Consider the following 27,991-nt stretch of genomic DNA (forward strand, 5'->3'; position numbering starts at 1 on the left):
AGCAGCAGGTGTGGTATAATGGTGGCTATAGTCACAATCCTACATGCAGGCAGCCCAGGGCATAGAGACATCTTCTCTATGTGGAATTTGATGGGTCCCTTAGTGTCTTAGAAGGCTTTGTGAAGGATTGAACTGCTCACCTCTGGGTGTGATGAAAAGAATAGAAAAGGTGACCTAAAAATTGTATGCTTCACCTATCTCGCCCTGGACTGCTTACTGGAGCAAGGTAGGGATTCTACCCTGTGTTTGAAACAAACAATGCACAAAAACTTCTGTGAAGATGATTCTGCTCATCATTGGTACATGGAATATGTGCATGCTTATAGACAACACAGAATCTTGTAGATCTGAAAGAGGAACAGCTTTTGTGAGAGAACTCAACAGATATTGCATCCAAATAGCATCCCTGAATGAAACAGGGCTAGCAAATGAAGACCAGCTTACCAAATTTGGAGCTATATAGATTTTTCTGCAGAGGTGGAAGTGATGAAGAATATCAGGAGCTAGTGTAGATTTCACAAACAAATCTAATATAGCCAACAACTTTATATGCCTCCCCAAAGGAATGAAGAATAGACTCATTGCCTGTGATTGAAGATAACACCATGCTACCATCATTAGTATCTACCAATATGATGAACTCTATGAGGTCAAAGAAAAATTCTATGAAGACCTCATGACCCTCATCAACGATGTGCCAAAAGAGAACAAGCCTGATTTTAATGGGAAAGTAGGCACAGACTATCTGACGGTACAGGAAGTCCTTGGGAGGAATGGCGTTGAGAAAAGCAACAGCGATGGCGCCTTACTACCAAAGACTTTTGTGTCTCATGATTTCATTGCCAACACTGTCTTCCATCTAAGTGCAATAAAATTTCATGGATGCACCATCAAGGGAAGCATTAGCAGTTAAAAGACTATGTCATCATAAGAAGAGGAGATAGATGATATGTAACACAGAGTGCTAGACTAATCATAGATATCTTCTCCAAGCTAAACATTCACACTTAATGAAATCGGCAGCCCCAAGACAAGGTGACTACCAGAAGACTTAATGTCAGTAGATTAGAGCATCTCTTAGTGCCAAACTGTTGCTATCTTGAAGGGAAAGCTGAGTCTATACACAGTTGACAACAGTAGAGTAGAAAAGGAAAGCATTTTCAATTTTTTCAAAAGCAGCTTTCAGAGATTTGGTGTATAGCACCACACTCATTCATCCAGGCCAGAATACTTGCAAACATTAGGATCTGTTTGATTAAAATGATGGTGAAATTCAGATGCTACTAAATGAAAAATGAGAACTCCACAGCATTTACCAGTAGGATAGTTCATCTGTCTCTAAGAAGTGAAATAAAAAGGTAAATTTAATGCTTGGTGGTATAGGGTTTTAGATAGTTTGTTAGGGCCCGTTATCAGAAGTAACAGGTTTGGGAAGGCCAGCAAGAGAATCTTGCAGGATACCCAAAATGACAAAAGACAAAACCAGGGTTTATTAAAAGGAAGGGAAGGAAGGGAAGGGATTGGGATAATCTGACTAAATGCTGTTAACTAAACCTCCCACCAAAATCCAGTAGTTGTCTTCTCAAAGTTGTTATCTGCTCTAACAGTATACTCTTTCTACCTAAAAGTCCCAGCTTCTACAATACTTCACTAACAAAATTAGTAGAGAAGAGTACCTTAGATGGTAGAGTAGGAAAAGGTTTGAGGGTAAGCAGGATCAAGGGCTCAAAAGGGAAAGGATCTCACTGACAGTTGGCTTCAGCAGCTTTGTAAGAATCTCTGTAGATCAGGAGTAACTAGATACACAAACAGGAACATAGTTGTACCAGAAGGACAGCCACAGGGAAAGGGAGAAATGGTCAAGCTCACACAGTCCACCTGAGGAGTTCAGACACACACTCTCAACCTCTTCCAGAGATCAACTCCCTGTAGGAGAAGATCACACTGACACTCTCCTAGAATTCTGGAATTTTTCCTGCCTCTGCTTTGGCATCAGTTCCTGCTTTTCCTCATTTCTCTATAACAGTTTACCACTTCGCACAAATCCAAAATAGTATTGTAAACAATATTTTGGTATTTGTGCACCAACAAACTTATATCCCACCTAAACTAAAATTCTTAGCCAAAATAACAAATAGCCTACACTCACCTATCTTATTCTATTCTATCCAAAACTACCTAACTCTAGGAATTTAAATCAAGGAAAGGAAAAAGGAAAATCATACAATGAACAGTTACAAAGTTCAAAGTACAAATCAAACATATGCAAAAGCAAAATAAGCAAAAAAACATCAAAATAGAAATACCAACACAAATTTCATGCAAAACATTAAAATCCTAAAATACTACTCTTATAAACTAATACAGAAAAATTCTATTACTATTGTAATGCATAAACAACAAACAAATTTTTTTTGAAAAAGTACAATTAACACAACATAATTTTTACAAAAAAATTAAACTAATCCAACAAACTTACTTATGCAAAATACATTTTAAAAGTACATGAAAATTTAACACAGTCTTAATCTAAATTAAGACCTTATTCCTATTACACAAAACTAAACTTTTACATAGAACTTTATGTATGTAAAAACTTAATCAGTATCAAATATTAACCACATACATACTTTTACATATATACATACAATACACACAAATATATATGTACATGATATGCATATATACACCAATATTTACATACATGTTACATATATACATACACCATAATATAATTTTATAATCCTAACTATAACCTACACTATTTACATATATTTACATATCTATTTACATATTTATGTGATATGTGATCTATAATATGTTATATGTAATGCATGTTTGTTATGTATTTTACAATGTATTTTGTAATGTAAGTCTGTATCTTATCTTATCAACCCTAAATGCTAACCTAACTACAGCCCTATCTTAACATAATTTCCTAAAACTAACCCTATTTACCTATACTATTATTATTCTAAATTATAATCTAAAATAAATCCTATATGGGGGCAGCTGGGTAGCTCAGTGGATTGAGAGCCAGGCCTAGAGATGGGAGGTCCTAGGTTCAAATCCAGCCTCAGATACTTCCCAGCTGTGTGACCCTGGGCAAGTCACTTGACCCCCATTGCCTACCCTTACCACTCTTCCACCTATAAGTCAATACACAGAAGTTAAGGGTTTAAAATTAAAAAAAAAAATAAATCCTATACTAAGTAACTATTCATTGTTAGTAACTATCCTATAACTAATTATAACAATGTTAGTACCTAACTATACATTGTTTCACTCATTCAAGTAGTGAATCAATATATCCTAACCATGGTTATGTTTTTATGTATATGTTTTTGTTGTGTTGTTATTTATGCTATGTTATGTTGTGTTATGTTAGGGTTACATGCAACATATCTACCAAAACTTCAGATCTTCTCTTCTTATCTTGTTTGAAGAAATATCCTCCTCTCCAAACTCCATGGTAGTAATATGTATTATCATATGCTTTTGAAAATATGCCATGTTGCTATATTACATTATCCAAATTCCTTAGAAGCATTAGTCCATTAATCTCTTGATCCTCTTCATTGAGAATATTCTTTAAAGCAAGGGTCGGCAACGTATGGCTCTTGAGGCTCTTTTGAGGGCCAGATATGGCTCTTTCTGCAGGAGCCATAAAGTCAATTTTTTTTTTCAGGCGCTGTTACAGGAGTGTGCATTGTTACAGGAGCGTGCACTGTGAGCACTGTATGGCTCTCACGAAATTACATTTTAAAAAATGTGGCATTTATGGCTCTCACAGCCAAAAAGGTTGCCAACCCCTGCTTTAAAGTCTTTATCTGCTTAATATTTACAAGTCTTTCAGACTCTGTACAAAGTCCTTCAATTTCTCTGAATCCTCCTCTTCAACAGCAATGTCCTCTCCCATCCGAATGTCCTCTTCCACTGGAATGGTCCTCTCCTTACTGATCTTTTTGACTGCAGACTCTATTTGACCAATGAATTTCATCTTTCCACTAATAATAATAATAATAATAATAATAATAATAATAACAATTCTTCTTCTTCTTCCTCCTCTTCCTCTTCTTCCTCTTCTTCCTCTTCTTCCTCTTCCTCCTCTTCCTCCTCTTCCTCCTCTTCTTCTTCATCATCAACATCAATTCCATGAGCTAATTTTATATGCAAACAATGATACCACAAATCTCTTCCTAATACTTTTGTGATATTGATATTAAATCTACCCTGCTCATTTTTAGATTTAATCACCAAAGGTGAAAACATCTCCACCTAACTCACAAGTTGGGTGGTCCATAACCCATGTGTGCTAGAGTGGGTAACAAATCAGAATTTATTGATTGCCTCTTGGGCAGTCCTAAGAAAAACGTCTGTTGTAAGGACATGCAAACTAAGAGGAAGGCACAGGAAGTGACGCAAAAGAAGCCCCTTTAAAAAGAAACAGTTGAGTGATCCAGGGTTCTTCTGGTTCTTGCTTGGACATGGAGGAGCACTGGACCTGGACCCTGAGACCTTGGTGAGACTGCTCTTAAATCTCTCTCTTAGAACTACACATGGTGAGTGGAAAAGGCTGACTCCTTTAACCTCCCAGGAGGTACTAGCCTCCCGAAGGCTCCCTTGATTGGGAGAAGCCCTTGTGGCTAACCCCCTTGTTAATTGACTTTTAGGCTCTGGCTAGGCCTCTGGAGTCCTGTCAGAGTAAAGCCCAGACTTGAATACAATCTCTTACTCTACCCTCTTCTCATCTCCCTACTTCCACTCTCTCCTATATTTTGTAAATAAATCACTAAAATCATTTTGGGGATTGATAATTATTCAGTTCCCTGGCGATCTAACCTTTTAATATATTCAACCCCAAACCTCCTTTTCCCCCTTACACTTTCACTGATGATGGTGAAACTAATACAGTTGTATAAGGACCTACCCAACTCTCTTGTGTTGCTGATTTTTTCACATATACCATATCACCTGGTTGAAAATTATGAAGAAAATAATTCAATGGACCAGATTGGATCAATACTCCCATATCATGCAGTTCTCTAAGCCTTTGTTGTAATGTACTTAAATATGAAGTAATTTGACAATCTCCTCCTAAGAAAGACATATAAACAGCCTTATAAGTTTTTGCTTGCAATGGAGCATGTCTGAAGAGCATTTTATAAGATGATATAAGCAGACCTGCTCTTGGTCTGGTACAGAGCTAAAACAAAGCTATGGGAAGGATATCTGGCCAATTTAGATGAGTTTCAGCACAAATTTTCCTCATCATAGTCTTGCATTCCCTATTTATATATTCCACTTGACCCAAGCTTTGTGGATGATAAGGAACATGATACTTAGTAGTTATTCCTAGATTCTTATAGACTCTTTTAGAATATCTTGAGTAAAATGAAATCCTTTATCAGAATCTATGGTAACTGGTACACCAAACCTAGGAACAATTTCCCTAAGCAATACTTTCACTACAAAGCTAGCTGTATTTCTAGTAGATAGGAAAAACTTCAGGTCATTTTGTTAATCTATCCACAATTACAAGACAAAACTTGTATCTTCCAGCTTTTGGCATGCTTATGTAATCAATTTGCAAACTCTCAAATGGACAATATGCCAAAGGTCTACTACCTAAACCTTTCTTTCTGAATGCACCTTGATTGAATTTTTGGCAAACAGAACAACTACTACAGATCTTATTTGTAACAGTACTTATTTCTGGTGCTACCCATTATCTTTTTACAGAATCTACTACAGCTTGAGTACCAAAATGACCTTTTGTGTGAATGGCTTGACACAAATAGTATATTTGTGTCAAATATATATATAAAAATGTTTTGACAAAAGCGGTTTTCCAGTGTCTGCAACCCATATACCATGTTCTTTCCTTGCTCCAAACTTCTTCTTCCATTTTTGAATATCTGAGTATATATAAACTCTTTCTAAATCATCAGACTCAATAGTTAACAGATTCATCAAATACACTGGAGCATTTTGGGCTGCATACTTAGCAGTTATATCAGCTCTATGATTTCCTTTAGAAACTGAATCTCCTCCACAAGTATGACTTTTGCAATGGATTACCGCTAGCTGTTGTTACGATTAAAAATAATAAAGACTGATATAATAATATAAATTAGTATTTTAATTAAAGCCATGCTGATAGGGATAAAATCATTAGACCACGCGCTTGTAAGAATTCAAAACTGCCGCCTCTGCCATTATTGTTACCTCTCTTCTCTTCCCACGCCTGCTAGGCAAGAGAGTGACTTCCTCCTCACCCAGGAGATTTAACCCCTCTCTTACATCATCATACTTCCTGTTTGCCATGAGGAATCATGGGAAATGTAGTTTCAAAGTCTCTCACGTGTCCATAAAATATATATATATATACTTTTAGATGGCATCTCCCAAATTCCAATTTTACACTGTTTAGTTTTTGGATAGCATCCAACAACTCAGTTATTATTTCTGCATGTGCAATTGGTTTTCCTGATGCAGTAATAAAACCTTGTTGTTTCCAGATCTTTCCTGTTGCATGACATACTGAAAACACCTGCTGAGAGTCTGTATATATATATTAGCACTTTTACCATCAGCTAGAAGACAGGCTTGCTTCAATGCCACTAACTCTGCTCCTTGAGCACTAAGATTACTATGTAATGAGCCATACCACAGAGTCTCAAGTTCTGAGACCACTATAGCACCAGTATATCTAATTCCATTACACAAATATGAAGAACCATCAGTGAATAATCCAAGCCTGGATTTTCAATAGGAGTGTCTTTCAAATCCATCCTAGGCATATCTTCTAGATCTACTACTTCTACACACTCATGTAATGGTTCACTGTTCTTTGGTAAATCAGGAAGAAATGTAACTGGATTTGATACACTACACCTCTTCAACTGGATGTTTTCACTACCCAGGAGAATAATTTCATACTTAGAAATTCTTTGATCTGAATAAGCTTGAGTATGAAATTTCCTCATTAGTGCTTCTATCTGATATGAACAATATATAGTCAATGGATATCCCAAAACTAAATCTGCTGACTTCTGGACTAACACAGCAGCAGCAGCTAACCCCCTTAGACAAGGTACAGTACCTGCAGCTATTGGGTCAAGCTGACAACTATAATATCCAATAGGACAATAACTTGTCCCAAAGTCTGTGTCAGTAGTCTAGAAGCAATTCCTTTGGTCTCATTTACAAACAATTGGAATGATTTTGAATAGTCTGGGATACCCAAAGCTGGAGCAGATAAATGGCTTCTTTAAGCTTAGTTAAGGCTTGCAGATATTCAGGCTTAAGTTTCAGAGGTTCAGGTTCTGTGTTCCTGGTCAAATCTGTTAGACATTTTGTTATTTCACTATACCTAGGTATCCATTATCTACAGAACCCAGTTGTTCCAAGAATAGCTCTGAGCTGCTTTTTGGTCAATTTCTGTATATCAGCTATTCTTTTCTGTGTAATACTTCTTGAACTCTCTGATAACACAAAACCTAGATATTGCACTCTATACAAAACCCATTGTAATTTTGCCTTCAAGCTCTTATGCCCATGCTTATACAATTCTAACAAAAGAATCTTGCTATCTCTAAGACACACCTTTGCATTTGGGGACACAAGAAGAATATTGTCCACAAAATGCACCAATTTACTCTCTTTGAATTTTATAGTTTTCCGATCTCTATTTAGAAGGCAGCATATAACTCCATAAAAGCAAAGTGCAAAGGAATCTTAGACAGATTTAGGATTCTTGGCTTAGTAAGAAGGCAGATAAAATCTAGTTTTATGCTGATAGTAATCATCCAAAGTGGTTCTATGATACTCTGAAAGCTGTTTGTGGACATCTCTTCTACTCAGTGCTGACAGAGTCATACTGATCAGTGATAAGGATATGATTTTAGAGAGATGAGCTAAAGTCTTCCATAGTGTTCTCAACAGATCATCATCAATCGATGGGGACACCACTGATTTTATGCATCAGTTGAAGTCAATCCCTCTTTAGTCAAACTTCCAGCTGAATTAGTTTTTGAATGCCATTAGGTTCATCTCATGTGGCAAAAAGCCTGGTTCTAATTCCATTCCAGGAGAGATTTATGAGGCAGGGGGTCTATTCCTCATGAAAAAGCTGACTGAAATTTTCTGGGTGTTGTGGAGGTTATCCCCCAGGATATCAATGATCTTTCCATTGTTTATCTCTGTAAAGGAAAAGAAAATAAGGTGTTCTGTGATAGTCTGGGCAGGGGTGGTTGGGTTCTTCTCACTTAGTCATTGCTGACAAGTCTTCCTTAATAGGCTAATCTTTCACTTGGAAGATGGTCATCTACTTGAGAGTCAGTGTGTGGCTTCAGAAAGGCTTGAGGAATAGTTGACATGGTGTTTGCTGCCCAGCAACTCCAAGGAGAAATGCTGGGAGAAGAACAACATTCATCAATCTGACCAAGGCCTTTGATACTGTCAGTCATATCAAAAACTCCTGGCAAAATTTTTTGCCCAGAGAATAGTTCATCAGAATTTTTTGACATATCGAAGACACTATACTTTCACAGGCTCTAGATAATGGATGATGCTCTTGTGCTTTCTTAATAACCAATGGAATGAAGCTGGGTTGTGTGCTCTCACATGCCTTCAATGAGGATGAAAATGGCATCAAGATCAGTTACCACACTAAATTATTTAACTTGAAAAGGCAAGACTAAAGTGAGTAAAAGTTGGTATATGACTTTCTGTTCATATATGATTGTGCACTCAGTGCAGCCTCTCAATCTGAGATACAATATAACATGAACCAATTTTCTGCTGCTTGTGCTAATTTCTATCTGAAAAACACCAAGAAAACAAAAATTCTCCATCAGCCAGCATGATGCCATCAATATATGGAACCATTGGCTACAGCAATTAGAGAAATTTTGAATGTTTATGGATAAATTAACTTCCCTTGGCAATATACTTTCAAAGGATGCACATATAGATGATGAAGTTAATTCATTCATTGCTAACTCAGTGTTTAGGAGGCTTGGAAAGAAAGTGTGGGAGAGAAGAGATATTGGCTGCTTACCAAACTAAAGGTCTATAGAACTATTGTGCTGATCTCATATGTCTGTTAAACCTGGGCAGTATACCAGAAATCAAATCATTCCCAATTCAATTGTCTTAGGAAAATTCTGAAGATCACTTGGAAAGGAAAGGTACTGGACACTGAGATCTTTTCTTAAGCTGAACTGCTAAGCATTCAAACTTTATTGCAGAAAGCACAACTCTGATGATGGCTACATTGTTGGAATTGCAAATGCATGTTTGCCTAAAAGACTGTTTATTAGAGAACTCATACAAGACATGTGCTCAAATGGAGGTCAGAAAAAGTGATACAAGGACACTCAATGTCTCTCTGAAGAACTTAGGTATTGATTTTGAGTTACTGGCACAGGACCATCCAGTATGCTGTGCCTGCATCAAGAAAGGCACTGTGCCCTATGAGCAAAACAGAATTGCAGTAGCTCAAAAGAAATGAGAGATGTAGAAAAGAAATTTAGAGACATCTCCATCCTAAATGTTCATATGGGCTATTTACCTATGGTAGAGCTTTCCAAGTCAGATTGTTTTAGTCAGCCAGAGTTGGACACAAAGTACACTGAGTTCCATGTAGTGAAGTCATTTTATTATTCTTCAAGCAGGAAGACAGCAACAAACAAACAAGATATCAAGGGCAGGAGGATATTCTTCCTTGAGCTAGATGGTAGTATGCCATCAGGGAGACAACCAAAGCTAGGTGCATGGATCAGTGGGAAACTGATCAATGCTATTTCATAGAAGAGATTGAAAAGGGATAGTTATGAATCAAACTTGAATATAAGAAGTAATAAATTAATCAAAAAGCATTTATTAAGTGCTTACTGTGCCCATAAAGCAACTAGGTACATAGCTCGTGGTTAGAAAACTGGGCCTGGAGTCAGGAAGGTCTGAGTTCAAATCTGGGTTCAGATACTTACAAGCTATGTGATCCTGAGCAAATCACTTAACCTCTCTTTGCCTTAATATCCTGGAGATGGAAATGGCAAACCATTCTGGTATTTTTTACCAGGAAAACACCATGGAAAGTATTGGTGTGCTGTGGTCCACATGGTCATGAAGAGTTAGACATGACTGAACAATATGCTCACACTGTGCTAAGTTCTAGGGACATAAAAGAAGTAAATAAGTAGGTACATAAGAGATTTACAAAGGTAGATGGGAGGGGGCAACTAGGTAGCACAGTCAATAGAGGTCCTGGAGTCAGGAGTACTTGAGTCCAGTTTTCACTCAAAAGAGTGAAAAAAAAGAAATATTTCATTAAAAAAACAGCTGACCTGGAAAATAGATCTGAGTGACAGTTTAAAACTTATTGGATTACCTGAAGGTCATGATTAAAAAAAAAGCCTAGACATCATATTATAAGAAATTATCAAAGAAAAGTTCTGTGATATTCTTGAATAGGAGAGAAAATAAAAATTGAAAGAAACTCCACTGATATCTCTTGCAATAAGCCCCAAATGACAACTCCTGGGAATATTATAGCCAAATTCAAGAGCTCCAAGGACAAGGAGGAAATACTTGAAGCAATCAGAAAGAAACAATTCAGATATCATGGTGCCATAGATTACACAGCTGCTACATTAAATAATTAGAAGACTTGGAATATGATATTACAGAAGGTAAAGGAACTATGTTTACAACTAAGAATCACCTACCCAGAAAAATTGAATATATTAATTTTCAAAGGAAAAAATGGTCATTTAATAAAAAGATTTCCAAGCATTCCTGCTGAAAAGACCAAAGCCAAACATAAAATTTGATATCCAAATAAAAGACTAAAGAGAAGCATAAAAAGGTAAATAAGGAAGAGTGTGGGAGGCCAATAAGAGAAACAGAGTCACAAATAGATAAAAATCGGAGACTCCTCTTTTGACCACTTTTATGATCCATACCTTTTCTTATTGGAAAAACATTATAGACTTTTTGAAAAGCCTTAAGATTCTAACAATCCAGCTGTTAAGAGGTTAACATTCTCTCCTTTGGTCAGAAATACATCTGTTTTTGTTTCAAAAGTAGTTCAGACACTCAAGGTCATAAATTCCTCCAGGAGGGGCATTTCTCCCTGGAGAAAATATTCCCTGTCACAGCCTTCTGATAAGGACCCAGCCGAAGTTCGACCTTAGCCTTGTTCTATTTGGAAGCTAATGAGAATATTTGCATTTTGATATGACATAATTTGTGTTTCTGCACAAATGCAAAGTTTTTGGGGGGTTTCTTTTGTGTGAAGTGAGTCTTGAAGCATATATAATAAACTCCATGCTGCAAGAGACAGAGCATCATCATGAGCTGACAGAAAGATGTGTCTGGGTCCACTTATTTCTTATCAACTAAACCATCATTATCAAATTATCTGGAGGTGATAAAAAGATCTTGAGAAAAGAAAATTTAAGGAATTCAGTAAAGTCAAAGTATTCATATTCCTGCATGGAAAGATATTTGTAACACTTTATATTTTTATCATTATTAGAGCTGTTAGAAGGAGCATACATAGACAGAAGGTGTGGGAGTAAGCTGTTTATGCAAATAAAAATCAAGAGGTGCAGAGGATTGCAATGAGAGAAAAGGGAAGAGAGAGGCTAAATGGGGTAAATTGTATCATCTAAAGAGGCACCCAAAAACTTATATAGTGGAGGGGAGGAAGAAGGTGATGACAGGCAATGCTTAAACCTTACTATCATTGGAATTGTTTTAGAGAGGGAATAACAGCCATACTCATTCAGACATAAAATCCCATCTTACCTAACAGTGAAACAGGAAGGGAAAAAGAGGGGAGGGAAGGGAATAATAGAAGAGAGGGTGAAGTTAAGGAAATGGTGGTTAAAAGCAAAACACTTGTGAGGAGGGACAGAGTGAAAGAGCAGTATCGAAACAGGAGAATAAGATGAATGAAAATATACAGATGGAAAATCACAGATAGCTATGAATGTGAATGGGACGAATTCAACTATTAAATGGAAGTGGATACCAGAATGAATTAATATCAAGAATTTTATACAAACAAAACCAGTGTAATGGAGATTAGAAGGGAAATGACAAACTGGGAAAAAATTTTATAACAAATTTAGTTGATAAAGATCTCATTTCTTAAATACATAGAGAATCAAGTCAAATTTGTAAAAATGTAAATGACAAATGACAAATAGTCAAAAGATATGAACAATTAGTTTTCAGATGAATAAATTAAACCTATCAATAATAATTTGAAAATGTTCTAAATCTTTTTTGATAGAGAAATGGAATTTAAGACAATGCTGAGGTACCTCCTCATGATTGGCCAATATTAGAAAAAAAGAAAGTGATAAATTTTTGGAGGGGATGTGACAAAATCGGGACACTAATGTTTTGTTGGTAGAGTTGTGAACTGATCTAACCATTTGAGAGCAATTTGGAATTATGCTCAAAAGGGTATAAAACTGTACATACTCTTTGGTCCAGCAATACCATTAGTAGTTTTGTATCCCAAAGATATAAAAGGGGAGAAGAACTACTTGTAGTAGCCCTTTTTGGGGTGGAAAAGAATTGTAAATTGAGGGGAATGGCTGAACAAATTGTTGGAGACAAAGAACTGGAGAGAAATGTTGGAGAGAAAGAATTGTTAGAGTTGTAATGCAGATCAAAGCATATGATTATTTGTGTTTTTATTTTGGGGTTTTGGCTTTATATGAGTATTCTCTTAAAACAATGAGCAATATGGAAATATGTTTTGTATTAGTACACATATAATTCAGGACAAATTGCTTACAATCTCCAAGAAGTTGGGGAGGGAGGAGGGAGAGAGAGAGATATTTTGGATCTTATAACTTAAGAAAACTTATTGGGGTAATTGTTATGACATGTAATTGATAAAATATCTTTAAAGTTATTGCTCAATGAAATGGAGTGCACTGAAGAGATAATTTTTACCCTTTCTGTAGTTTAATAGATAGTTGAAAGCTAATGAATATTTGCACAAAAATATATTGTGCAATGGTATAACAAGATATAATCTATGTGATATCTTGTAATCATTAAGTCCAGAATGAATACTTTGGAATCTTTGTATGAAAAATGCAAAGAGAAGAGAGAGATCAGATGACTATAGGGTTCATGAATTAGAGACTAAGGGATTAGACAGAAAGAAAAGACAAACAATGAGAATGAAAGAAATTTTAAAATGAATTAGCAAGATTAGTTAAAGGAGAATAGAGAATGGAAGAATATACTTGACTGAGAGGAGAAAAGAGGGATTAGAAAATACATAAGTAGAGAAAACAGGAAGGTAAAACCTTAAAGGGAAAGGGATAACAATTGAGAACAGAGGATCAAGGATGAGAAGAAGAGAGCCAGTAAGTAACTGAAGAAGCACAATACTGTCTTTATAGCAGAAGAGGGGAGAAATCATAGTATATAAAATCTACTTTTAGAGATAAATGGAAGAAAATATAAACCAAACTTTTATAACTTTAAATGTAAGTGGATTTAATCCTTCAATAAAACAAAAAAAAAACCTGACAGATTGGATAAGAAAACAAAACTGCAATCTATTGTTTACAAGAAATTGCAAAGGTAATAGCAATATCCTTTACAGACCATAATGCAATAAGAAAATAGACTGGCTCTTGGGTCATAAAGAAAAGATACAAATTTAAGTAGAGAAAGCAATGAAATCTTAAGTAATGAGTGGGCCAGATAAAAATCCATAGAACAATAATTATATAAAAGAAAATTATAATGATAAAACAGCATATTTCTGGCATGCATCTAAAAGAATCTGAGAACACAAAAGAAATGGAGGAATACCTTAAAAATATAAAATATATGAACTATCAGAAGACTAGTTAGAGATTTTAAATAACCTGATTTCAGAAAAGGAAATAGACTTAGCTGTAAAAATACCAAAGAAGAAAAACTCTCAACCTATAAAATCTACAGAATTCTATAAAAAATTTAAAGAACAGTTATGATCTATCCCAAATTATTCTCAAAAATTGGGAAAAGAAAGAACCCTACCAGAATCCTTTTAAGAGACAAATAATCCTAATATCTAAGCCAAGGAAAGAAAAACCATAGGTAGGAAACTATAGATCAGTCTCATTAATGAATATTCAATGACTCAGAAATCACAAATGAAATCCTATCAAACAGATTACAATGATTTATCCAAGAAATCATTCAATATGATTAGGTGTGATTTATATCAGGGAGGTAAAGATAGTTCAACATTAGGAAAACAATCAACATTATTAATCATATTAAAAACCAGAGCATTCCAAACCACATGATTATCTCAGCTGATGCAGAAAAAGTCTTTGAGAAAGTATAACACTTTAAGTCTAAAAACTCTACGAAGTATTGTTAGAGAGAAATCTTTAAAAAATATAAAAAGCAACTATCTAAAACCAAAAGCAAAGCATCAAATGCAACACTGGAACATTTTCCAATACATACAAAAGTGAAGCAAAGATACCCATTCTCCCTTCTATTATTAGATATAGTTCTGGGTATGCTAACAATAGTAATATAACAAGAGAAAGGCATTAAAGGAATTAAGGTGGATAAAGAGTAGCAGCTAGAAGACTCAGTGGGTTGAGAGCCAGGTCTAGATATGGGAGGTCCTGGATTCAAATCTGACCTTAGAGACTTCTAGCTGTGTGACCCTGGGCAAGTCACTTAATCTCCATTGCCCAGAGTAATAAGGAACTTCTGGGACAAAATGGAGAACATCTTGAGTGACAGGAGCATTGGTTAAAGACTTTGGAATGTGCTCAGGTGGAGTGAGCCAGGGCCAAAAGACAGTTGGAACCACCCCTATAAATACCCTTGGACTACAGGGTGCCTGGTCTCAGATTTGAGAATCCTGGGAGGAGGGTGGTTGAAGGGAGGGTAGACCATAGACCTGCAATCCAGCATCCATACCTGAGTGTCATAGGAAGTTATTCTACCTGCTACTGATAGAGCTGAGAGAGAACAATACCATAGCTATTAAGAAGAATACCATTAGCCTTCCCTATCCTTTGATTTGTACCATGGCCAGGTCAAGCTGGGCATTGAGAGAGGGAGAAGAATCTCCAGCCTGTTATTAACTCATCATCTACAGATTTAGATTACTTTAATTTAATTAGATTAGTTTAGCATTCCTCAAACCTCTATCCTTATTTCCTTGTTCTTAACCCTTTAGATAAGCAAATAAATCTTGTTCTAGTTTAATCCAAAAGAAAATTGGTGTTCCTTTTCTAAATAGTGAACAGCTACAGCTAATTGGGGAAAGGATTTATCAAACAGCAGTCAGAAAAATCCCATTATTCATTTAGCACATCAACACCAGCTTAATCCAATCTTTTACTAAACCCCAAGCCAAGGGTCTAGATGAGTTGTTGAACAAACATACAACTCCCACTAGAATACTTTGGCTTGGGCACTGTTGAAGAGGATAGGCTTGGCTAAGCTGAATTTTATAAACCTTGGGATTACTAGCACACTTGGTGATCACTTAGGCAACCTCATCTCCCACTTAGTCTTGATCTATCTACTGCTTAAGGATCTTTGAGCCAGCTTGGCAGGTTCAGCTTCATAGAGCCTGTCAGGCCCAAGTGAGGCTTAGCAGCCCTTTCTTTTTTTAACTTTTATTATTATTTTTTAAACCCTTAACTTCTGTGTATTGGCTCCTTGGTGGAAGAGTGGTAAGGGTGGGCAATGTGGGTCAAGTGACTTGCCCAGGGTCACACAGCTGGGAAGTATCTGAGGCTGGATTTGAACCTAGAACCTCCCATCTCTAGGCCTGACTCTCAATCCACTGAGCTACCCAGCTGCCCCTAGCAGCCGTTTCTTATTACCAATCTGCCTCCTATTTATGTACAACACTAGCCCTTTCCACTTTTCTGCCTTGGAATTAATACACAGTATTGATTCTAAGATGGAAGGAAAGGGTTTTTAAAAAAATGATGAATAGAGAGGGGGGGAAAAACCTATCCCTGTTTGCTGATGATATGATGGTTTACTCAGAAAACTTCAGGGAATCAGCAAAGATACTAAATTGAGACACAAAACACAAGAAGCAATAATTGAAAGGAAAATCTTATTCCAAATAAGTATAAAATACACAAAACATCTGGAGGTAAACCTCCCAAAACACACAGAAGACTTGTATATATTTAATTACAAAGAACTCCTTAAAGAATTAAAGAATGGACTTCTAGGGGTGGAGCCAAGATGGAGGAATAACTAGGGCAGCAGTATGCCATTTCACTACAAAAATCCTCTCCAATCAAGAGTAAAATATAGCCACAAAATGAAAAAAGGATTGAAAGAACTAACAGAAACAGAGGGAAACAACTTTCAAAAATAGAAAAACCTAAAAGGTAGGCAGAGACTACCTAGGGTGAGCAGAGCTAGCAGGAGGCATAGCAGCGAGTGAAGAGCAAGCCAAGAGCAAACCACACCCCTCCCAGCACCCCACATATCTGCTCTCACAGATTCCAAACTTAATCTAAAGCTAAGTCAGACCCTGAGATCCAGCTGGGTCACCAGTGGCCCAAGCCATCTGACACCCCTTGAAATTGCAAACCTGTGAAGAAGTTCAGAGTCCCAGCCCAAGGCAATCTAGGCTGAAGGGGGCCAATCCATGTATACCCAGAGTGAAGCCAGGAATCTCAATTTGGGCTTGGGATGAGGACATAATCCACAGTTTGGGATGAAGACACATTTCTCAGGGGAAGTCTCCCCAGGATCCTTTTTCCCAAAACTAAGGGTGGAGCTCCAGGATAGGGCAATCAAGGTTTTGCCTGATTGAATCAAGAACACCTTGAGACAAAAAAACCATGAGACTAAATATGGGGCTAGAATCTGATCAGCACCTGACCTGATCAAGTTCAGACTGAGATCAAAAGCTTATACCCAAAGTCTCTCAGGAAAGTCTTTAGCATCTCAAGGGTCAATTGAATCAGCATGGGGAGGGGACTCTCAGAGCTCTAGACCCTCAGACCATCTGGTAAACTAGTAACAACCCAGAAAATAAGCCAAAAATAACATCAAGGAAGGACTGAAGTTCAAGAGGGTACACCAACTCCCCAGAAAACAGAGCCTACCTATAATTAGATAGGAAAAATGAGCGAACAATCAAAAAAGCATCTAACTCTAAAGTCTTTTTATTGAGACAAAGAGCAAGGTGCAGACATAGAAGGTGACAGTGAAAGTAAAGGAAACACAACAAAGTCCAAAAGAAAAATATAGATGGGACACAGATTCTGGAAGAACTAAAAAAAGACTTCAAAAATCAGTTATTAGAGGTAGAAGAAAAGTGGGGAAGAGAAATGAAAGTGATGCAAGAAGAAATGGATCAATTGAAAAAGGAAAACCAAAAACTGAGAGAGGAAAACCAGGCCTTAAATTCAGAATTGACTATCTAGAAACTAATGATTTCATGAGAAATCAAGAAACAATAAAGCAGAATCAAAGGAATGAAAAACCAGAAGAAAACATCAAATATCTTATTGAAAAAACAACTGACCTAAAAAACAGGTCTAGGAGAGACAACCTGAGTATTATTGGATTACCTGAAAGAAAAAACCTTGGATATCATATTATAAGAAATTATCAAGGATAACTGCCCAGAGATGCTGGAGCAAGAAAATAAAATTGAAATTGAAAGAATTCATAGATCCCCTCCAGAAAGAAATCCTCAGTTGACAACTTCCAGGAATGTAATAGCCAAATTCAAGAGCTACCAAGCCAAGGAAAAAATACTTCAAACAGCCAGAAAGAAACCATTCAAATACCACCATGGAGCTACAATCAGGATCACTCAGGGCCTAGTGACATTAAAGTTTTGGAAGGCATGGAATATGATATTCAGAAAGGTTTGAGTTTACAACCCACAGTCACCTATCCAGTAAAACTGAGTATACTCTTTCAGGGGTAAAAATGGTCATTCAATAAGATAGAAGATTTCCAAGCATTCCTAAGGAATAAGCCAGATCAGATATGTGAAAGGGAATTCTTTGTTCTGTTTGCCTAGTTGGAGTTGACACTTTTGCAAACATTAACTTAAGTACCTCTACTTAGTACCTCACTAAACTGAAGACAGGATTAACTCTTCTTTGTCTACCTTTTAAATTGAATTCACAAAAGATTGAACATCCCACTTAGTGCTAGGTGTGAAGCCAGCAAGATACTTGGAGAGTATTTTTTTTACTCAATCAGTCAGAAACTTGTGAATTCTTTTAAGAGTTCACACCCTCAGAAACTGTTCAATGAAGAAACTGTGAACCTTTTGATGAGAAATTGACCTTCAGAAGGTGAGAAGTTGATCCCACAGACCCTGTCCCTTGGGCAGTGCTAGACAATTTGGAAACTGTGATTGGCCCCTGTGAAGAAAGAAGGAGACAAGAAGTCACCATAAAAGCAAATCCAAAATCCCTCAGAGCAGAGGGTCTTTGAGAAGATAGTCTGAAGAGATTTTTTTCTGGAGAAAGTCTTCTTACTGGGGACAGTCTTTGAGGGAGTTTTGCTGGAGACTGTGGCTTGGATAATGCCTTGGAGCTTGGATTCAACTTAGACTCTGACTCCTGGACTACTTAGTTGGATGAGTGAAAGGCTGACTACTTTCCTAAGAGACTAGCTTCCATCTTGGAGGAGGGTGCATGGTTACTCACCACTAGTCTTCATGGTTGAGAGCTAATTAATCTCTGCCTGGGCTAAGAGAGGATAGATAACTTTTCTGTCCCCTTCAAATTTCTCTACTTTATTGTTTCCTCTCTATTTTGTAATAAACTTCTGACTTGAGATTGTAAGGAATAAAATTTAGGTATTTATAGATATATATTAAAATATGTGGCCCGCCAGGAATCAACAATTTAGGTTGATTCAGTAATTAAATCAGACCCAAGTCAGCATCGGGTTGAAGAGCTTATTTACAATCGGTAGATAAAAGTAGGAATAAAGAGAAAAGTAGAGGCTAGTCCTGCCTGGACTGAGAGAGAAGAAGGTTATAAAGCTTAATAATGAAGCTGTAAGCCACGGGGCCCAACAGCCAGATCGGCAGAGTTTAGAATTGGCCCAGCTAGGCCAAGAAGTCAGCCTAACTTACCCACGTGACAATATAGAGCGTAATCTGTCTGTGGTCTCAGGAGATGCTTCTTCTTCCAGTTTGAGATGGCAACTGTCCCCACAGCAAGTTCACTAACTTACTTAAAGAGATAGTGTCTTTCATCACTTCCTGTGGTCCACCTCTAATTCAAATGGACAAATGGCAGTTTCTACATTGATTTGGACTGCCCAAAGGGCAGTCCCTTATTCTTGATTTGTTACTTATTGTCACGTGTGGGTAACTCGTCTCCCCTCCCCACTAAGGGAGGTGAGAGTGACATCATTAGCACGCCTGGGTTGAGTAGATTTTTGACTATTAATGGGATCGAGCTAATTCTATTTACACAATCCCCCCTGATGATCATATTGGGTGCCTAGTCACCCCAAGTGATCATGTTACACAAACATCTTCTACCACAAAAGTCCTTCTAACTACAATAGTTAGAGATAAGAGGGAAATGGAAAAGAGAGAAAGCAAAACCAATGTTTTGCTAAGTGCATTGACAAGAAACCAATTGGGGCAGTCCCTTATTGGCATATCATGTACAATTAAAGTAGCTGTTCAAAACCCATCAGTTCATTCATTAGTACCCAAAGTTCATTCTGGATCACTTGATGCAACAAAACCCCATCAGTTCAATAAATTGCAACCCAAAGTTCATTCTGGATCTCTTGATTAAACGTAGGTTCTTCAGGCATCTCTCTGCAAACAGTTCATTCTCTGGATTAAGGAATTAGCAAGTTTCTTTCCCTGAGAATTTTTCTCAAACAAAACCAAAATTAAATCTTGAATATAATAAAATACTATTAATCTTGGATTTCATAAAAATACAATCCCCCCTGACGTGGGTATTTAGAAAGAAATACCCAGATCAGCTCAATATATACAGTTTAGTCATGGGGTTGTATGAGTAAATTCAAAAGAAAAAAAAGAAAAAATATAAAAATCAAATAGAAGAAAATTGAAGCTTTTGAAAAAGAAAGGCATTAAAATCAAAATCAAAATATCAAGTTATGTACATAAAATTTTTGAAGAAAACAAAATACAATTATAACAGGCCCTTGTATTAGGGTCTAATCAATTATAATTTCCATCCTACTAGTCTGTAGGATACAATGCAGTAATACTGCACTTACCCATTTGCAGCTAAGACTACAGGAAGTTGCCATTCTATAAGAGAGAAAAAAGGACCAGATTTAAATGCAAGGGAAGCGTCTGTCATTCCCTTTACTCTCAGGAATATATGGGTGAGCCAGATAATAGCCAACCTGCGGTACCTGACTGGCAGTGTAGTTCTGAGAGTCCTACGTCTTAACATATGTTAAGCGTCGCAGCTTCGATTCTTACACTGAGTTCAAGTCCTCAGCGTTGGCGTGGGAGTACCTCAATCCCACCTGTATATGTATGATCTCTTTAACCTTGTGCTCCTTGGCACTGTGCAGATGTTCTCATCAATCCCATTGGATTTGTCGGTCGGTCTTCATGACCTTGTGCTTTCCTTAGCACCATTAATGGCTCATGTGTTCCCTTCTCCTGGAATTAGACAGAAGCATTAATCACAGTCCCATAACATTTAACAATGTATGGCAAGTTCTTGGAGTCTAAACCTTGTGAGTAAGCAGTAATATTACAGCAATTATATATATATTAAAATTATAGCATTGCAAAAAATAATGAAAAAAAATTAAGTGATTATATGTACTCAAGTACAAGAAATGAGAAAAAAGACAAAGTGACCCCATACTTTCATAAAATTATTGATTTTCACCTTTACATAACTTACTGGAGTCCTTTTGCTAGTATTCTATTTAAGATTTTTGCATCTATATTCATTAAGGAGATTTGTCTCTAGTTTTCTTTCTTGATTTTTGGTCTGCCTGGCTTTGGAATCATATTTGTGTCAAAAAAGGAATTTGGTAAAATTCCTTCTTTGCTTATTTTGTAAAATAATTTGTATAGTATTGGGGTTAGTTGTTCTTTAAATATCTGATAGAATTCACTTGTGAATTCATTTGGCCCTAGGGATTTTTCCTTAGAAAATTCCTTAATGGTTTGTTTAATTTCTTTTTCTGAGATGGGATTATTTAATAATTCTATTTCCTCTTTTTGTTAATCAAGGCTATTTTTTGAAGAATTAGATTATTTAATTTCCAATTAACTTTAAATTTGCTTTTCCATGGGCCCTCGTTAATTGTCATCTTAACTGCATTATGATCTGGAAAAGTGGCATTTATTATTTCTGCTTTTTCTGCATATGTTTGCAATATTTCTATGCCCTAGTACATGGTCGATCTTTGTACTGCTGAGAAGAAGGTATATTTCTTTTTATCCTTGTTCAGTTTTCTCCAAATATCTATTAAATCTAATTTTTCAAGCATTTCATTTACTTCCCTTACTTCTTTCTTATTTATTTTTGGTTCAATGTATTTGGTTTTGAGAGGGGAAGGTTAAGATCCCTCCACTAGTATGGTCTTACTATCTATTTCCTCCTTGAGCTCCTTCAATTTTTCCTTTAGAAATCTAGACACTATACCATTTGGTGCATAGATGTTTAGTAATGATATTACTTCATTGTTTATAGTACCTTTAAACAAAATGTAATTTCCTTCCTTATCTCTTTTAATCAGATCAATTTCTACTTTGACTTTGTCTGGTATCATGATTGCTACTTCTGCTTTTTTTTTTTTTTTTTACTTTAGATGATGTATAATATATTCTGCTCCAACCTTTTACTTTGAATCTGTGTGTCACCCTGCCTCAAATGTGTTTCTTGTAAACAACATGTAGTAGGATTCTGGTTTCACTGCTATCCACTTCAGGTTTATAAAAGGAAATTCTTTGTTCTCTTTGAATTTACACTCCTGAAAGGGAATCATTTATTCTCTTTGCCTAGTTGGAGCTAACAGGTTGGTTAAAAATGACTTAAGCACCCCTACTTAGTACCTCACTAGATTGTGAAGACAGTTTTAACTCTCCTTTGGCTACCTTTTGATTGAATCAACAAAAGCTTGAACTAGGTGGAGGAGCTTGCAAAGCACTTAGAGAATTCACACCCCCAGAAACTCAATCAGCCAGGAATCTGTAAACCCTTTTGATGAGTATTCATCCCTCCAGAAGGTGAGAACTTGTTCCCACAAACACTGCCCTCTGGGTAGTGCTAGACAATTTGGAAGTTGTTATTGGCCCCAGTGAAAAGGGGAAGAGATAAGAATCCACTATAAAAGACCCTGAATTTCTGGGACTATTAAAGGAAGTTGACTCCAAGAAGGAAGTCAGCCTCAAGAAGGAGTTGGACTTCAAGAGGGAAGTCAGCTTCAAGAAGAAGGTCAGCTGAGGAAGAAAGATGGGTCTCACCTTCAGCTTGTCATTGTCTTGACTTGCTTCTTGGAAAGAACTTGGGTAAGTGGATAACTAGCTTTCCCTTCCTGTCTTCTGGAGAGAGTTTAATTCCTGTTAAAGGAATTAAACAAGTCCTGGCTGAATTGAGCACCAGAATAATATTTAGTTAGATAGGCTGTCTTCTCTATCATTTTGTATTTCTCTGCTTTCACTCTTTCCACCTCTTTTGTAAATAAATGCTATTAAAGTCATTTCAACTTTGAGCAATAATACTTTGAATTGGTAACCACCACTATTATTTATAATCTTCATATATTTTAGCTAAACCATTAAAATTTCATCCTTTCATTTTAATGGGTAAGTTCATCCCATTCACATTAAGAGTTATGATTACTCACTGTGTATTGCCCTCCATCTTATTATCCCCTTTAGGTCCTGCTCTATTCCCTTTTACTCTATTTCTTCTCATCAACATTTTGCTTTTTGTCACCCCTCCCCCCCCAGTTCCTCCTTCCTTCTATTAATCCCTCCTTCCCTTGTCTTGTTCTCCTTCTACTTCTCTGTAGGGTAAGATAGAATTCTATGCCCCACTGAGTATACTTGTTTTCCCCTCTCTAAGCCAATTACAAAGAGAGTAAAGTTTAACCATTGCCCATCACCACCCTTATCATCCCCTCTCTGTATTGATTTTTCTCACCTCTTTATGTTATATGATAAACCCCAATCAGGATCACTCAGGACCTAGTGACTTCTACATTAAAAGTTCGGAAGACATGGAATATGATATTCAGAAAGGTGAAAGATTTGGGTTTACAACCCAGAGTCACCTATCCAGTAAAACTGACTATACTCTTTCAGGGGGGAAAATGGTCATTCAATAAGACAGAAAATTTCTAAGCATTCCTGAGGAATGAACCAGACCTAAACAAAAAATTTGAAGGCCAAATACAAGACACAAGAAAAACCCAGAAAGGTAAATAAGAAAGAGAAAATTTAAGGTGCTCATTAAGGTAAAAATGTTTATATGTCTATATGAAAAGAGGATTTTGGTAATTTTCAAAAATGCCTCTTAGTAGTAGAGAAGATAGAAGGAATTTACTCAGAAAGAGGGTGGAGAAGTAAGCTTATTATGATAATATAATGTATATGATGATATATGGTGATATAATGTATATGTAAATGCAATGTTATGGAATGATATGTATATATGTGATATTTATACATATGAAATGACATGGAAAAATTAATCAAGGGCTGAAAGAGAGGGTTGTACTGAGAGAAAAGGGAAGGGAGACATAGAAAGTGGTATCTGCTGGTGATGGAATATTATTGTGCTGAAAGGAATAATGAACTGGAGGAATTCCATGTGAATTGGAAAGACCTCCAGGAAATGATGCATAGCAAAAGGAGCAGAGCCAGAAGAACATTGTACACAGAGACTGATACACTGTGGTAAAATCGAATGTAATGGACTTCTGTACCAGCAGCAATGCAATGACCCAGGATAATCCAGAGGAACTTATGAGAAAGAATGCTATCCACATCCAAAGAAAGAACCGTGGAACCAGAAATGCATTAGAATAATATATGATTGACAATATAGTGTGAGAGAGATGTGATTAGGGTTTCGATGTTAAACAATCACTCTACTGCAAATATGAATAACATGGAAATAGGTTTTGAACAACGATACATGTGTAACCCAGTGGAATTGCTTGTTGGCTTTGAGAGGGGAGTGGGGAAAGAGAGGGTGGGGTGGGGGTAGGGAGATCATGAATCGTGTAACCATGGAAAAATAATTCTAAATAAAAACAAAAAAAGAAAAGAAAAAATGAATATTCAATACTTGTAACTAGGCCATGTCAATGTAATATTAATGACAGTAATTATGAAATCAATTTACACCTATAATGCCATACCAATCTAATTACCATGGGAATTTTTATAGACAGAATGATAAAATAATAACAAAATTCATTTGGAAGAACAAAAGATTTGGAAGATAAAGAGAAATTAGAAAAAGTAAGGGTGAAGGGAGAATAGTACTTTCAGATCTCAAAACTATTTTAGAAAACAGTGGTTATCAAAACCACCTGACATTGGTTAAAAATAGGACAGTAGATTAGTGAAATAGACTAGACAAGGGAAATTCAGAAAGAATAGAGTTCAATAACCCAAAGTTTGATAAAGAAAACATAAGTTAAGGGGAAAACTTCTTATTTGACAAAACCTGTCCAGAAAACTGGAAAGAAGTTTGGTAGAAATTAGGCCTAGACCAGTATCTCACACCATATTTCACAATACATTATTAATGGATATGTGACCTCAATATTAAAGATAATGCTGTAAAAATTTAGAAGGGAAACAGATCATATACCTCTCAAAGTTATGTTTACAGCCTGTTACTCTAAAGACTTTGGGTAGTTCCTCTTCAAGTGAGATCCAGAACACTCTCTCTCTTGATGGGGCTGAGTTATCTTGCTTCTAGTCAATATCCTCTTATGTATACCTTCTCTGATTTTTGTTTTGCCATGATTTGGACAAATGGGTTTCTTTGCAATTTGCTGTATGTATTCATTGTGGAATTAGTTGAGAATATTTATTCCTAATTCTATATAATTTTTAATTTCTAAATATTGCTCTGTATAATTTGATTTCTAATTAAAGCTCAGTCTTTTCCCAAACCTCTTTCTTCATTACTTTATATGGACAATCCAAGGAATGTTCTCACATTATCTATGGGATTACTAAGATTGAGAATCTAAGATTCATCTTTTATTATAAATAAATCTGGAAGGGCCACTGGGTAGCTCAGTGGATTGAGAGTCAAGCCTAGAGACAGGAGGTCCTAGTTTTGAATCTGGCCTCAGACACTTCGCAGCTGTGTGACCCTGGGCAAGTCACTTGACCCCCATTGCCCACCCTTACCACTCTTCCACCTAGGAGCAATTCACAGAAGTTAAGGGTTTAAAAAAAAGAGATAAATAAATCTGGCTTTAGTCAAATATGTCTGTGATGGCATCTTTGTATCTCCATTGGGATGAATTAGACAAAGTTCTCTTACCCAGATATATCCTAATTTTAAAAAATCTAGATGTTGGAATCCTATGATCAGGTATGTGATTTCCCCATCATCTTAAAAATATTTGTTCTTTTCCTTTCATTAGGTATCCACCAATTAAAGATATCTTGGGGACTAATGACTTTCAAAATAGTATTTAATGATTCAAGATGCTGTATATCTTTGCCTTTTATTATCAAGAGAGATCACCAAACAGTTAATTTTTTGGTCATTGCTTGCCTGATCAACAAATTGATATTCTTACACAGAATCCAGTTTCTCAGAATTTTTAATCATCATAGGTCTATTCCCATAGATGGGGACAATGACAAAATGATCAAAAGTTAAATGGATCCTGATCATATCCCCTAGATGAACAATATATTTAAAGGAGCAGATAGATGTACTTCTAGTTTTGTATCTTCTCTTCCTCTGAGGAAAGCATGGTAGTGGTATATGGCCCCATTCCCTTGCTTCCCTTCCTGGAAGAAATGAAAGTTATGCTTGGAAGAAGTCAAGGGGAGAAGAGGATGGAGATGCCTATTCTTCTTCCCTTTGAGCCATTCAAGGACAACATTCTCACTACATGTATGCCTTGTACACATGGGGCCAACTTCCCCTCCCATTCCTCATATATGCAAAGAAGTATTTAGTATATTAAGGAAGGTAACTTCATTAGGCACTCAGAAGAGGAAAATACAAAAATTGGATTAGTTAATGAGGTCATATATAATTTTTCTTTATGATCCAATGAAATATAATCATATAAATTTGAAGAAATAAAAAAAAGAATTTAAGAGAAAAAAGAATTTGTTAAAATAGCCTCTAAAGCAACAGTCGGCAACCTTTTTGGCCGTGATAGCCATAAATGCCTGCAGAAGGAGAAGGATGGAGGCGGAAGGCGCTGGAATATGGGGCAGGGGATGAAGGGCCCCGTGGGCACATCCTGGGGCTCTGCCCAGACTGGCTGGTCGGGAGGTGGGGCCAGATATGCCTCGAGAGCCATACATTGCTGACCCCTGCTCTAAAGGAAGGAACCCCACTCTACCTATTGACTTTCTTAGTGGCAGTAGTCACAAGAAATTGGATATGGCTGGGCTCCAGAGGAGTGAAGTTAGAACCACACTGTTATAGCTCTGTTCCTGTAAAAAGGTCTTCCAATCTGAGACCTAGAGAGTAATTGTCTATATGGAGAGAAGTAGAAAAAAAATCATAATAGATTTATAGCTGGAAGGGACTTTAGGTCATCTAGCTTAACATTCTTATGTTACATAAGAGTAAATTGAGTGATAAAGTGACTTGCCCAAGGTCATTTAGATAGTAAGTGGTAGTACTGGAATTCAAAGCTAAGTTCTTTGAGTCCAAAACCAGTACTTTTTCCTTTTCTTCACAATTATGTCCTGTAATCAGGACCCAGTAATTCCTTGTTTTTAGAGTGACAGAATAATTTTAACTTGAAGGTTTTGTGTTTCTTATTATTCTTATTTAAAAACCCTGACCATCCATCTATGAATCAATATTATATTGGTTCCAAGGCACAAGAGTGGTAGGGTTAGGTAAGTGATTTACCCAGAATTACACGCCCAGGAAGTGTCCGAGACTGAAGTTGAACCCAGGATCTCTTGTCTCTAGGTCTGACTCTCAGTCCACTGATTGAGCCATCTACCTGACCCCAAACTGCTTATTAATTTAAATTTAAATTCTACCTTTCCTGTTTGTTGATTGTTCAACATTGGATGAGTTATTTAACCTCTCTGGGTCTCAGTTTCTTCATCTGTAAAATGAGGGGCTCAGACTAAAGGCTTCTAAAGTCCCTTCCAGCTCTAATTAGATGATCTTCTGATCTTTACATGTCTTTTAGCATCTAACATTGTATTAGGCACATAACGTAAAAGGAACTTCATAATTATTTGTTAAATAAACAAATCTAAATGGACATCATCTGCTTAATTGCATGTTACCCAGTGGGGTAGGTACAATCAGCTCATATGTATCTAATAATTTAAATCTGTTGGCCTGTTAATTTCAACTGTTTTTGACAATGTTTCCAGCAATTAAAAACAGGTTTTAGGAACTTAAGTCTATGGATCTTTTTGTTCTCGTCCTCAGAGATATAGAGAATAATATAATAAACATAATAATATAGACAATAATGTAATGAGCCCCTACAGAAACTGAGTAGATATCAACACAGCAACGCCTAATGGATTCCCTAACCAGATACTAAATTTGTGCTAAATTTGTGTCTAAATTTGACTCTGCAACTCCCACCCCTTAATCCTAATTTTGCCCTCCATTTCCAAGGAGAATAAATCTAATCCATCTCCCATATTACAGCCCTTCAAATACTAAAATATAGTTATATTTCCCTCCTAGATCTTCTCTTCTCCAAGCTAACCATGCTCAGTTCTGTTTGTGGCATGGATTCAAGATCCTGCACCAGCCTGCTT

Source organism: Gracilinanus agilis, chromosome 3 (assembly GCF_016433145.1).
Source record: "Gracilinanus agilis isolate LMUSP501 chromosome 3, AgileGrace, whole genome shotgun sequence".
NCBI classification, from domain to species: Eukaryota; Metazoa; Chordata; class Mammalia; order Didelphimorphia; family Didelphidae; genus Gracilinanus; species Gracilinanus agilis.